The sequence below is a fragment of the Balaenoptera borealis genome (genome assembly GCF_965194805.1).
Source record: "Balaenoptera borealis genome assembly, chromosome: 21".
NCBI lineage: Eukaryota > Metazoa > Chordata > Mammalia > Artiodactyla > Balaenopteridae > Balaenoptera > Balaenoptera borealis.
In genome coordinates this window covers 17,402,812-17,416,858 of record NC_138880.1, presented here as the reverse complement: position 1 = coordinate 17,416,858, position 14,047 = coordinate 17,402,812, and the positions used below count along the sequence as shown (strand labels likewise).

General features: G+C 34.4%; 1 protein-coding gene and 1 long non-coding RNA gene across 2 annotated transcripts in view; one reads left to right on the top strand and one right to left on the bottom strand.

The window, feature by feature from the left end:
• Positions 1-14,047, top strand: part of SGCZ (sarcoglycan zeta) — a 929,817-nt gene that overhangs the window by 522,336 nt on the left and 393,434 nt on the right. The window lies entirely within an intron of this gene.
• LOC309619693 lies at positions 388-14,040 on the bottom strand. The gene is made up of 2 exons (XR_014239165.1): positions 12,861-14,040; positions 388-12,522 (listed from the first exon to the last, which is right to left on the bottom strand). It is a non-coding gene; the product is annotated as an uncharacterized lncRNA (long non-coding RNA).

Below are 14,047 nucleotides of genomic sequence, written 5' to 3'. Positions count from 1 at the left end.
TTCTTATTGCTAAATTGACCCCTTTATCATTATATAGAGATCTTCTTTGTCTTTTGTTACAATCTTTATTTAAATTCTATTTTGTGTGATATTAGTATAGCTACTTCTGCTCTTTTTTGGTTTCCATTTGCATGGAATATCTTTTTCCAGCCCTTAATTTTGAACCTGTATGTGTCCTTAAAGCTGAAGTGAGCCTTTTGTAGGCAGCTGTTGTGTCTTGTTTTTCAATCCATTCATCCACTCTATGCCTTTTGATTGGAGAATTTAATTCATTTATGTTAAGGTAATTATTGATAGAGAAGTACTAACTAATGCCGTCTTATTTTTTTCTTGCTGTTTCATAGTTTTTTCTTCCTTTTTTTGCTTTCTTTCTTTGTGAATTGATGATTTTCTTTAGTTATATGCTTGATTCTCTTATCTTTAGTGAATCTACTATAGATTTTTGCTTTGTGTTTACCATGAAGTTTACATAAAAATATCTTAAAGATATAACAGTCTGATAACAACTTAACTTTGACTGCATACAAATATTCTACCCTTGTACTCCCCCCGTATTTTATGTATTTGTGTCACAATTTATCTCTTTTTATATTATACATTCATTAACAAAGTTTTGTAGCTGTAGCTATATTTAATACTTTGGTCCTTTAACTTTTATACTAGAGTTTCAATTAATATACCACCATATTACAGGCTTCAGGAGTTGGCCTGGTGCTGAGCAGGCCAGCACTGGGGTCTGCAGTAAATTTGGGCACTCACTTCACTCTCCTTCTCCAAGGGGGAGGGTATCTCTTTTCATGCTGGGCTGCCTAGGGTTTGAGGAGGGATGATGCAGGTAATGTGAATCTATCTTTCCTACCCTAATCATTGCATCTTTTCTTATTTATATGTCTCACTGAGGTGGTGAAATTCCTTGTCTGGAATCCTTAGCTCTTGTGAAAGTAGTTTTGTGCATGAATAATTTTTCAAATTGATGTTTCTGGGAAGGGACAGGTGCTAGAAATTCCTGTACTGCCATTTTGCTGACATTACACCATATGATTTCTATTCTTTTAAATTTGTTAGGGTTTGTTTCATGGCCCAGGAATCATTCTTTAACAGTGTAGCTCTTCACTGATGATTGTTGAATACATACATGGAAGTATTAAAAAAAACTAACCACCATCTTGTAACTCAATGCCTTATGAATATCTTGCAAGAATATTCTTTAAATAGTGCATCTGAGCAATCAACAAATGTTTGCAGCCAGCCTATCAAGTATGGAGTATAGACACAGAGTTTTAGATGCTTAAGAAATCACACATTACTAATAACTTATCCCCTGAAAAGTTTAATGGTCTCACATTTTAGATAGGTCAGTGAAATAGCTTTCAAAAATGAGTTTATAATTAACTGATAAATAAATGGTATAGTTAGTACAATACTTGTTCAAGGAATTTAGAAGACACAGAAAACTCCTGGTGCCTTTTAAAATTCCTACAGCATTTTCTATTCTCAGAGCTATTCTCCTGTTTTCAAAAGAAAAAGTCAAAGTAACTTCTGGGTCTGTATGTGAGATTTGTAATATTTATTCCAAAACTGGGAAATAGTCTTTGTTTTCAGTGTAACTATGTCCTCAGCTTCTAGAAATGCTGTCTTATGAAATTACTAAGAAAAACTGGCAAAGGCACTAAGATAATTAAATATTTATTATATTAGTATATTTACACTGGGAAAAAGACCAGTTCTAGGATTAGGCTGTATGGGGGAAATGGCCTCCAGTGTATATTTATAATTAATTGAGAATTAAAGCATTTATTCTGAGGAGCTTCTTTTTTTCTTTTGTTTATGATTTGTTTTTTGAAATTATTCATATTATTATCCCTACTTTACCTACAAATATTTATCGGTAGTAATATGGCTTAGAAGTGAAAATGAAGGGTCTGAGTATTAAGACTATAAACTACTCATGCTTAATTTATGAGTTTTCTTTTTTTACTTTCTTAATCATAGTCTTTATAATCCTCGCCCTTATCTCAGCTGGACCCTCTGAAGTGAAATTTGTAATAGAAAGTTACACAATAAGTCCTTCTTGAGGAAATTTAATTGTGTTTGTGGTAGCCTATAATTATGCCTTTCCAAAGAATTGTAAGAGCATCAGTAAAAACAGGCAGCATTGAATGTATAAAACCTTTCAAAGTTGGCTTTTTCCTTGCCTGAGTAAAAATTAAAATCAAGTGATGTCATCCCATCTATTAAGAAAAGGAATTTTATTTTAACACCTGATAAGGAACTTTTATTAAATAAGTTGGGTCCCCAAAATTGAAGCCCAATTATGCAAAGCCAGAGCAGAGACAGGCAGAAGAGGCCATGCAAGATACCACATTACGTTGCACCGTTGTCAGACATACACACCTGCATATTTTCAAACATTTTGAGAGGTCACAGAAGAAATTAGTTCTATAGGTGGATGACTCTGTCCTTCACATGTCTCAGTCTGCAGTACAGAGGACCTATGACTTGTATAAACTTGGAGGAATTAAAGGAGAGATAGAGGAAGGCACACTGGACTGCTGCTTTCCTCAGCTCCTGCCAGCACTGAGGAAACCTAAGGGCTGGAAACGGGGCTTCTTTCTTTACACAAATACACACCAGCCACTTGTTCTTCAGCCAGTCTCTTCCTTGGCTCCGCCCTGTGCACTGTCATTAGCACTTTAGTGCAGTAGGTTAAGAACATGAACTGTGTGGTCAGGTTGCTCGGATTTGGATGTCAGCTCTGCTACTTACTAGTTGTGTAAACTTGGGCAAGTTATTAATCCCCTTTGGACCTCCGTTTCCTCTTCTTTAAAATGAGGGACAAGAATATCACCCTCCACACGGGTTATTTAAGGAGTAAATGAGTCAAAATATGCAAAGAACTTAGAATAGGGCTCAGAACATTAAAAGCACCATTTTTTTGGTTATTGTTGCTTTTATTATTACAGCACGTGTCCCAATTCATATATTAGTTGGATCATCTTCCTCAGGTATGAGCACTTTTAGTAGTTTACATCTGTTGACATTTTGTTGGTCTCAGATTCATCTAACTGATTATTCCTGTCCTCCCTGGATTTCCTTGCACATTGAAAGACTAAAAGACACATGAAGGTACTTTAACTCTGTTACTGCAAATAGTTATTTACTTTACCAGGCTCACTGAAACATACCAATTGGAGGGACTAATGATAAACTGACAGTAATAGTATATAATACAACTAAGACAGTATTAGATATAAACTGAAGTACAGACTATCTTGTTCTGATTTGGGGGTAAATTATAAATATTTAGTCTACAAATTAATATATTCAAATCACCAAACACAATGGGTGCACTCCAGCCTCTATAGAAAACTTTACTTTTTCAGTATATTTGGAAACACAGCCTCTCATTGATCTAATTCTAAAATCTGGATTATAGGCAGGCTGGAGCAGTTCTTACAGATGCATGAACATATTGTGATTACTTTAACACAACTGCCGAAGGCAAATGACTTTTACAATTCCTGCTGGAATGGATGAACCAATGACTGCTTTTGACAAACTATTTTAGCTAACAAAATCATAAACTGTGTTATTGCTTCCAAAATATCATAGGAAACTGGTATGTGTTGTTTAATGAGCAACAAGGGGAAAAATCTGTCCCCATTCCTGGATCTTCTAGTTTTTGTTGGCTTGGTTTCTTTGTGTATTGGAAAGAATACAATGATAATGAGACTGCATGATGCTGGCATTTTCACTCACCTCCTTATGCAAATCCTTCCACGTTAGCCTCTTTGCTGTTCTATGACAAAATAATGCCTCCATATTTCCTCACATTTTCAGCCTAGGGTCATATCAGAATTTATTGCTTTTGGACAAAGGCTATTTTTTTATAAGACATATAGAGGAAAGAGTAGTCAAAATTTAGATTTTAAAATAAGTTATGAAGTTTAAAACAGAGCTAAGAGTAAATTCCTGATTATAAATCTGGGTAGAATTTCAGGTTTTAAATTTTATCTAGGAAGTCCACAGCTCAATTTCATGCCTTTTTTTTTTTTAATGTCAAAGATTGAAACAACATGAGGTCTTATTTTTTTAAGCAACCAAAGCAAGTAGAGTTTAAAGTCAGGGGTGTGACTAAGCAGAAAAAATTATATGTTCACGTGCTGGATATGATCAGAACAAAAATTTCTGCCTATGAACATGAATTGAATTTATCTGAAAATGAATCCAGGTTGCTTATTGGATCACAGATCAAATTTTCCTTGAAGAGGCATATGCAAACTCTGTTTTTAAGTATCCTTAATAGAGCTGAGCTCCTTATATGGAGGAAAAACATTTATTTTAACAGTGATCTCTTCATTATTTTCACTATATATATATTTTTTAATGACCTGTCTCAATTACTAGCCCTTTGATTCAAGGGACCATGTTTTATTCCTTCTGAAATAATAACAAAATGCTCCAAGCATAATGAAAATCAACAAATGTTCAATAATATCAGTAATTCAAAATATCATGATTTTACTATTCTAGAGTAATAACAGATTTTTGTATGTCTTTGTGGTCTAAACTGAATGTAAATGCACAGTATTCAATGCAGTGTCAGACAAGGAGAGAAAACTTTGCTAGTGTTCAGTACTTCAAAAATAGAATAAGACTGTTTTATTAATATCTCTTTTTAAAAATAACAGTTCAGATATATTTCTCTGGAAGTTTATGTGGTCTGGTGAAAAGAGCTTTTATGACAACATAAGGCCAGGTACTACAGGGGCTGTGATCTCCCACATTGTTTGTACTTGGTTCCTAATGCGTCAAAGGATGCATCATGAAATGATGCTTTGAAAGTATGTTCTATAAATATCTTGTAAATGCAGTTTGTAAATCCACATCTCTAGTGTTCAATTTTTCTAATTTTGTGGAAGGCTTATTTATGAATTAAACATGCCAGAGGAAACATGTGAGGTTGGTTTAGGAACTAGTGTCCTCCAGACATTATGGATTACTCTCAGCTCTTCTTCCATTCAGACAAATGGTCTAAAAATCATTATTGAAACTTCGAAGTTTTCCTTTATATCATACCTACTTTCAGGGAAACTGAGTATTAAAGATGGTATTGCAACATCTATGTATCTATCTATCCATCCATCTATTTATCATCTATCTTTGTAGAGTTTATTCTTATAGAATATCTTAGTACTTACTTAGATGGAAATTAAAATAACTATTTTTTTACTAAGGCTGAAGAGTTACTACCCCACACCCCCCAACCCGTAGATACAAGCACAGTGATGCCTGATGTTATTTCTCTCAACAAGATTAAAAAAAAAAAAAACTATTAAATGTACCCTAGCTTTATCTTTTTTCTTAGAAACTTATACTTCAATTCTTTTTTGCAAATCTTAGAAGCAAAAGATATGTCCTTGTCTCTCTATCAGTGTATTGAGAAAATAACTTGTGCTCTCTTTCTCAGTTCCAAACTCTGGTAAATATGTTTTAGTTAATCTATGGAAAAAGCCAAGCAAAATATTTGTGCATTTATCTGTGTGCTGATGGGATATAATTGACATCTTATTTCTGATTTGCTTTTATAGCCTTCAACCTGCTGTTTGTTAAGCAGACAAAAGATTGTTAGGTTGAAAGGACACTAACATGTTTTCTGATTCACTGCAGCTGGTCACCAATTACGATCATAAAATGAAAAATATTAATTCATTTGCAAGACAGCTTTTTAAAGACCTTGCATGTCAGTTCTGTCATCCCATAAGCCCCTGATGGTGAATAACTGGTGAAAACAGCAATGTGGAAATTACCTGCAATAGAGAGGGCATTTTTACTACTTCACATGCTGCCAGTATTTCTTTTATGCCCTACAAACATTTCAGTAATGAGATGCTTCATGGGATTTGGACGCAATAGAAGTATTTGTTAGGACATTTCAAAGGCAGGTGGATACTTGGCAGAAACATCAGAAGTCATGTGGTTATTGTAGACAAACAGGGATGTTGTTTAAAAACTGAGTGGGAACAAATGATTGTTCATTTGCCAGGATTAGTTTCTTGTCCATGCTTATGTCCCAGGGACTAATGTTGCAAGTGTCACATGCTGCCCAGGAGGTGGGGCTGCTGTCCACGTCTTTTTCTCAAAGCATGTTATGTAGAATTATTTGCATTTGTGAAGCTTAAATTCACTAAAATAGAAAGTGGAAAGCTTAACTTTTTCAATTCAAATAATCTATACACATTACTCCTTAAATGAATTCCTTTCATTTAATTTCAGAATTAACATAAGATTTTTGTCATCTTTTAGTGGCAGTTGGTAAAGATTAGTACACAGGGATTAAAACAATGGAAGAAGGAAATATGTACATACCTTATCTTTTCCTTGGTTGGTTGCATTAATACTATAAAGATGATTAATGCGATATGGAAATGTCTTGGGAATTGATTTGATGTGATTTGAGTAAAACTACAAGGAAAACATTGCTTTTTCAAAAACAGGAATAAAATAACTTTAATGTTCATGGGATACTTATTGAATGGCAGATAGAGTTCTAAGAGCTTTAAATGCCAAGTGTCCTTTATCTCACTCCTAAAAATGTCAATGCCATTTTACAGATAGCTGGGCCAAGATCATGTAGCGACAGAGAGTTTGGATCCAAAACTAGGTGACCTGGCGGCAGATCTAGCTTCCTTAACCATAATCTGTATCTTAGAGCTTTGGAACAACACAAGATATTTAGCAGCAGATGCTATTTACTTTTCCTGGAACATGTTTCTCAGAACATGGAATCCAAATTATTAATCCTAGTGATATCAACAGTTGATATAAGATTTTAAAATCAGCGATTTAATGATACTTAAGGTAAATCATACACTAACTGAGACCCATGAAAGACTGGAATGTACTAAAATAAGTCATTAAAAAAATTTAATACCACTAGTTGGTCTCACCCTGGTTTTAATGAGAAGAGTCTGAATTGATGGGTTGTCCTCTTTAAAGAGATGCTGATAATATGAATGTTATATTTGTTTTTCTGTTCAAACCCTGATTTCCTAGTTGAATCCCCATATTTTTATTTCTACTCCTACATACTCTGCTAAACAACATTTAGAGCCATGCAATTCAATTAAACAAATATTGAAATTTCATTTTTAAGACACTTCCAAGCACAAGGAAAATCAACGAGTAAAATATGGCCTCTATCTTCAAGCAACCTAATGTAATTATAGTTAGAGATTCCCACCCCACCTGCATTAGGAAAATGCTTATAACAGACTCACTGAGGCAGGTGTGAACTGTGCCATCCTATCTTCATTCACTGAATCAGCCTTTTTGTGTGTTCAGTGAAATGGCAAAATGTCTAATGCTGAGTTCAAATAGTATGGCTGGCTATTCTCTTTTTCAGGGAGAACAGCCAAATGCAATGATTACTTTATATACAATTTTATATTGGAATAGATATAATGTTACTATTTATTGTTATAATTAGAACTGGAAATCCCTATGTTTAGCAATTAGCTTTGTGTTTGTTTTCTAGTTACAGAAAAACCTGAACTTATTTCACTTAACATAATACCTTCTACTTCCGTCCATGTTGTCACAAATGGCAAGATTTCATTGTTTTTTATGGCTGAGTAATATTCCATTGTATATTTATACCACATCTGCTTTATCCATTTATCTATCGATGGGCACTTAGGTTACTTCCATATCTTGGCTATTGTAAATAATGCTGCAGTGAACATAGAGATGCACATATATTTTCAAATTAGTGTTTTTGTTTTCTTTGTGCAAATACCCAGAGTGGAATTGCTGGGTTGTGTGGTACTTATATTTTTTTAATTTTTGAAAAACCTCCATATTGTTTTCCATAGTGGCTGCACCAGTTTAAGTTCCTAGCAAAAGTTCATGAGAGTTTCCTTTTCTCCACATCCTAGCCAACGCTTGTTATTTTGTCTTTTTGATAATAGCCATTTTGACAGGTGTAGGGTGATATTTCATTGTCATTTTGATTTGTATTTCCCTGAGGATTAATGATGTGGAGCATCTTTTCATGTGCCTCTTTGCCATCTGTATATCTTCTTGGGAGAAATGTCTATTCAGGTCCTCTGCCCATGTTTAAATCAGATTTTTTCTTTTGATATCGCTATGTATGGTTTCTTTATATATATTGTGTATTAACCCTTTGTTGGATGTATCATTTGCAAACATCTTTTCCCATTCAGTAGGTTGCCTTTCATTTTGTTAATCGTTTCCTTCACTGTGCGAGGTTTTTAGTTTGATGTAGTCCCATTTGTTTATTTTTGCTTTGGTTGCCCTTGCCTAAGGAGACAGATCCAAAAAAATATTTCTGAGACTGATGTCACAGAGTGTACTCCCTGTTTTTTTCTAGATGTTTTATGGTTTTAGGTCTTACATTTAAGTCTTTAATCCATTTTGAGTTTATTTTTGCATGTAGTGTAAGAAAATGGCCCAATTTCATTCTTTTGCATGTAGCTGAATTTCACTTACATATGTGAAATCTAAAACATAAACAAACAAAACAGAATAGCAACAGACTTACAGATACGGAAAGCAAACTGGTGGTTGTCAGAGGGGTGGGGGATGGGAGGTTGGGCAAAATAGGTGAAGGGGATTAATAGGTACAAACTTCCATTTATAAAATAAATGTTATAGGAATGTAATATACATACAAAATATAGTTAATAAAACTGTAATAATTTTGTATGGTGGCACATGGTTACCAGACTTATGATGGTCATGACATTTAAATTTGAATCACTGTGTTTTACATCTGAAACTAACATAATACTGTATGTCACTCGAAGAACTGAGCCTTAAACAGTTTAAAGATTAGTGCTTCTCATATCCAATAATTCTGGAGGTATGAAGTCCAAAATTTGGCGCTATTGCTCAAGGAGGATATCTTGGTTATAAATTCCTTCTATTCTCCAGTCCTTTTATGTCTTGCACATACTTTTTGTCTTTGGAATCACATGATGGCTGTTGCAGCTCCAGCCATTAAGTCTGCATTCCAGACTGGAAGAATTAATAATCAATAAATGGTGTTGGGAAAATTGGATATCCACATGCAAAAAAAAATGAAACTGGACCCTTATCTTAAAACCATACACAAAAATCAATTTAAAATACACTAAAGACTTAAATGTAAGACCTGAACCCTTAAAATTCCTAGAAGAAAACATAGGGAAAAGCTCCTTGACACTGGTCTTGACAATGACTTTTTGGATATGACACTATAATCACAGGCAACAAAAGCGAAGTTAAAAAATGCTGCACAGCAAAGGAGACAATCGACAAAATGAAAGACAATTTTACAGATTGGAAGAAAAGCTGAGATGTAAGTGGGGGAGAGAGGTAGCAAGTTTAGTGTCCCTCTCTGTCTTCCTCCAAGATGAGTAGACCAGAAAAGGGCCTTCCAGGTCATTTAAAGCTCCTAAACATTCCCTAGTCCAGGAATTATCAAATGAGTGAGGCGGGAGGCACACAGCAGAATCTCCTGGGAGGGGACTGACTCACGATGCAGCTTTTTACATGAACAAAAATTTTTAAAAGGGAGAAATAGAAATGAGAATAAACATAAAAACTATGCATCACAATTGCAAAGAAATGCAGTGCTAAAACTTTTTAGAAAGCTTATCAAATTATCAAAAACTTTAGAAAAGAAGTAGTTGTAGTGAAGGTAGAGTGAGAGAAGCATTCTTAAACACTGTTGGGTGGAGTGTATATTGTTACAAACTTTCCAAACGGTACTTCGGAATATTTTTTTCAAGACCCATAATTGAAATCATTTGTTCTTAGAATTTGTCTTAAGGAAATAGCCAGAAAGGTGAAGGAAGATTTATACCCAGTGCTCTAGTGATATATAGCCTTATTTAGAGCAACATTAAAAATTAGGAAATGTTATTTAAATGTCTACAATTAGAGCTAATAAATGATGTTACATCAATTTGGTGGAATATTATGCAACCATTAAAATGTTCATGAGTATAAAAGCAAAACACAAAATTATGTATACAAAATGATAAAAATTACATTAAAACATAGACAAAATACTGTAAGGAAATGTAATCCAACATTAAGAGTGATTTTTGTTCTCAGCAGAATAAAAAAAAAATCTGCACAGCAAAGGAGACAACCAACGAAATGAAAGACAATCTACAGATTGGAATAAAATATTTGCTAAGCATACCTCTGATAAAAATATCTGAATTGTGTCTTTATTTGTGTTATCTGGAGATATGTGTGTGTGTGTATGCATGTGTATACATACATGTATATATATAGAGAGAGACAGAGACAGAGAAACTGAATACTCTATATATACACATCATATAGCTACATTTTGTATACCCATAGAGATTGATAGGCAGCTGGTAATGTAGATAAAATTAATCCAGGTCTCTAAATAAAAGCAATAAACTTCTTCATCTTTACATCTCATTTATGCCTTTTTATATTAAATATATGCCCTTTTATGTTGTATAATAGCACCTATTTTCTTCTCAACATTTTGATATCAGTAAAACAATGAGATCATTGATAATGACAGAGAAATGTTATACATGTCCTATAAGAGAAGGTAAATGCTGGAGGATTATAGTCTCATTATTTCTTTGGTATCAGTCCAAGAGCTATTGTTTATCGTTAGTCATATCTCTATAAACACATTGGCTATGAAAACACAGTCTACATATTTCTGCCCAAATGGGATGTTGGAAAGATTGGAGTATGTGGGAGTGGAAGTCATGACATAAAACAGAGTTTGCAGGTTCCACCAAAACGGGCTAAAGTAGTAGTATGCCTCAAGGAAGCACTCCAGTCTGAATCCCTTGGGCTTGCTTTCCGAAATGTGAGCCTAGAGACAGCTGGACCTACAATTCTGAAAAAGAATAACTATTTGTCTTTATTTGCTAAATATTATTCTCATTACAAATGAAAATCCTTTAGAAAAGGGACTGTGTCTTTCTTTCATATTCCTTGTTCCTGGTATATAGTTCGTGCCTAAAATATATGTTCTGAATTGAAGAATGGATGTATAAATTAATACTCAATACATAAATGAATATACTTAATATTTTAATACATAATATTATTTTTAAAATATTTGTACCACTGTTTGCAAAGAACAACTTTTAGACAAAATATTTCTATTTTTTAGCAATAGTTTATATAGTTTAGTAAACTATCTATATGTAACATTTTATTTTAATTTGTTCAGGATTCTGAGATTATGAATTTCCAGTTTTGCTCATTTTTAAAAAAATTAATTTATTTTTGGCTGCGTTGGGTCTTCGTTGCTGTGTGCAGGCTTTCTCTAGTTGTGGCGAGCGGGGGCTACTCTTTGCTGCAGTGCGCGGGCTTCTCATTGTGGTGGCTTCTCTTGTTGCAGAGCACGGGCTCTAGGCACGCGGGCTGCAGTAGTTGTGGCACACGGACTCAGTAGATGTGGCTCACAGGCTCTAGAGCGCAGGCTCAGTAGTTGTGGCGCATGGGCTTAGCTGCTCCACGGCATGTGGGATCTTCCCGGACCAGGACTTGAACCCGTGTCCCCTGCATTGGCAGGTGGATTCTTAACCACTGCGCCACCAGGGAAGTCCCCAGTTTTGCTCATTTTTGTGTAATAAAATTATGTGTACTAAGATAACAGTTTGAAGAAACCAAGATAATTACATGAAGTATTTTATGGAACATCTCAATTTAGTTGAATTAAGGCAATGCTTCCTTAATGCCGAGAAAATGAAATTTGTTTTAAATGTCTAAATATGCCTGTATTTTCAATCAGTATATCAGTTAATCAACATATATTATTTGTGGACCTACTGCATAGAAGTTCACAAAATTTAAATTAATGGAGATTAAGAGTGTGTGTATGTGTGTGTGTAGGTAGGATATAAGAAGCTAGTTAGGACACCTGGAAAGACCAAACACAAAGCAGGGATCATTTTTGATCTGATACTACTTAGGAAAACTTAGGAGATATCAGGAATATATTTTTATCTGTTTACTCATAACAGATTCAAATATATATAATCAATGGTAATTTTGTAAGTGGTCCTATAGAAGTATGCAAATAATTTCAATCAAAATTTCATCTCAAATATTTGTTTGGGAATTGCCAACATGTGTTAGAAGGTTAAATGAAAGTTTTGTCTCTAATTGTATTTTAAATTACAAAAAAAAATCATTATAATTTCTAAAGCAAAAAATTTTTTTCACAATTAGAAAGATATCTTGTTACATTGAAAATTTAAACAACTTGTGGCGCTCGTAAAAATTTTTCACAGCCAAAAATCTTGTATATAAATTCAGAAATCATTTAGACATTTTTTAATTTGGTAGTTTAAATAGCAATTTCAACTACATTTAATACATATTTAAAGATCAGTGGTTTTTAAACTTTGGTAGCGTAAGAATGCCCTGGGATGCTTGACAAATAGATAAATTGCTAAGTTCCTTCCACAAGATTTGATTTAGGAAGGCTCAGATGGTACCAAGGACCTGACTTTTTTTTTTTTTTTTTTTTTTTAAGATTGGACAGATTTATTTATAAGGTTTATTTATTTATTTTGGCTGTGTTGGGTCTTCGTTTCTGTGCGAGGGCTTTCTCTAGTTGTGGCAAGCGGGGGCCACTCTTCATCGCGGTGCGCGGGCCTCTCACTATCGCGGCCTCTCTTGTTGCGGAGCACAGGCTCCAGACGGTCAGGCTCAGTAGTTGTGGCTCACGGGCCTAGTTGCTCCGTGGCATGTGGGATCCTCCCAGACCAGGGCTCGAACCCGTGTCCTCTGCATTAGCAGGCAGATTCTCAACCACTGCGCCACCAGGGAAGCCCAAGGACCTGCCTTTTAATAGACACCTCAGGTGATTCTGATATGGATGCTGTATGTGGACTGTAGGCCATAGTCTAAGAAATACTGTTTGAGATGTTTTTCCTTTACTTATGTAAGCATACAGCAACTTTATATGTATGTCAAGATGTTGGCATCGTAACAATGGGAAAGAGATGACTGGTCTTCTCGGTCATCAACTTATTTGACTAATTTCTCTCTTATATAAATTAACCAGTTATTCAAATTAATTGGCAAGTTCACTCAACGAGTAGAACTAGTCCTGTTATCTACCTAAGAAGGAAATTTTGAACCTCGAATTTACCCTAGTATCTTTAGATTTGCCTTGATTTTTGACTAGTCTGCTAGGATTTACAAAGCATGGAGGAATAGAACCAGTGACCAAATAGGGCATCGCCTGAGATAAGAATTCAAGAGCCACAGCCTCTCTGACCCCAGTGCCCCTTGATTTGATAACTACTGTATAATTCAGAGTTCTTCAGAGATAGAGAACCAATAATAGCATATATACGTATCCTATTATATGGAACTCTACTATATGTTCTATTTGTGTATCTTATATGCTATGTATCTTACTATATTAATACACTAATATAATAGGATAAATACATATTTAAATATGTTTATATATAATATATGCTAATATATGATATAAATATATAGTATATAATAAAATGTTACATGTAATATGTAGTAATATATAATAAAACGTATAATAATAATAATAGTATAAAAAAGCGAGAGAGAGAGATTGAGAGAGGAGAGAGATATTTTCTGGAACTGGCTCACATGATTGTGGGAGATGGCATACCTGTGGGGCAGCCTGACAGACTGGAAGCACAGGTAGTCTTGAGTCTGAATTCTACAGGGCAACAGGGTTTCTGTGTTGCAGTCTTGATGCAAAATTTCTTTGTCTTTGGGGAACTCCAGTCTTTGCTCTTAAGGCCTTCAAGTGATTGGATAAGTTCCATGCATGCTATGAAAAATAATCTGCTTTACTCACAGTCAACTGATTTAAATTTAAATCTTATCCAGAAAGAGTACCTTCAGAGCAACATCTAGACTATTGTTTGACCAAACAGCTGGGCACCATAGCCAAGTTGACAAGATAACGTTAACCATCACAGTAATATAGATATGTAGATAAGTAACAACTCCTAAAAGGGATTTTTATTTT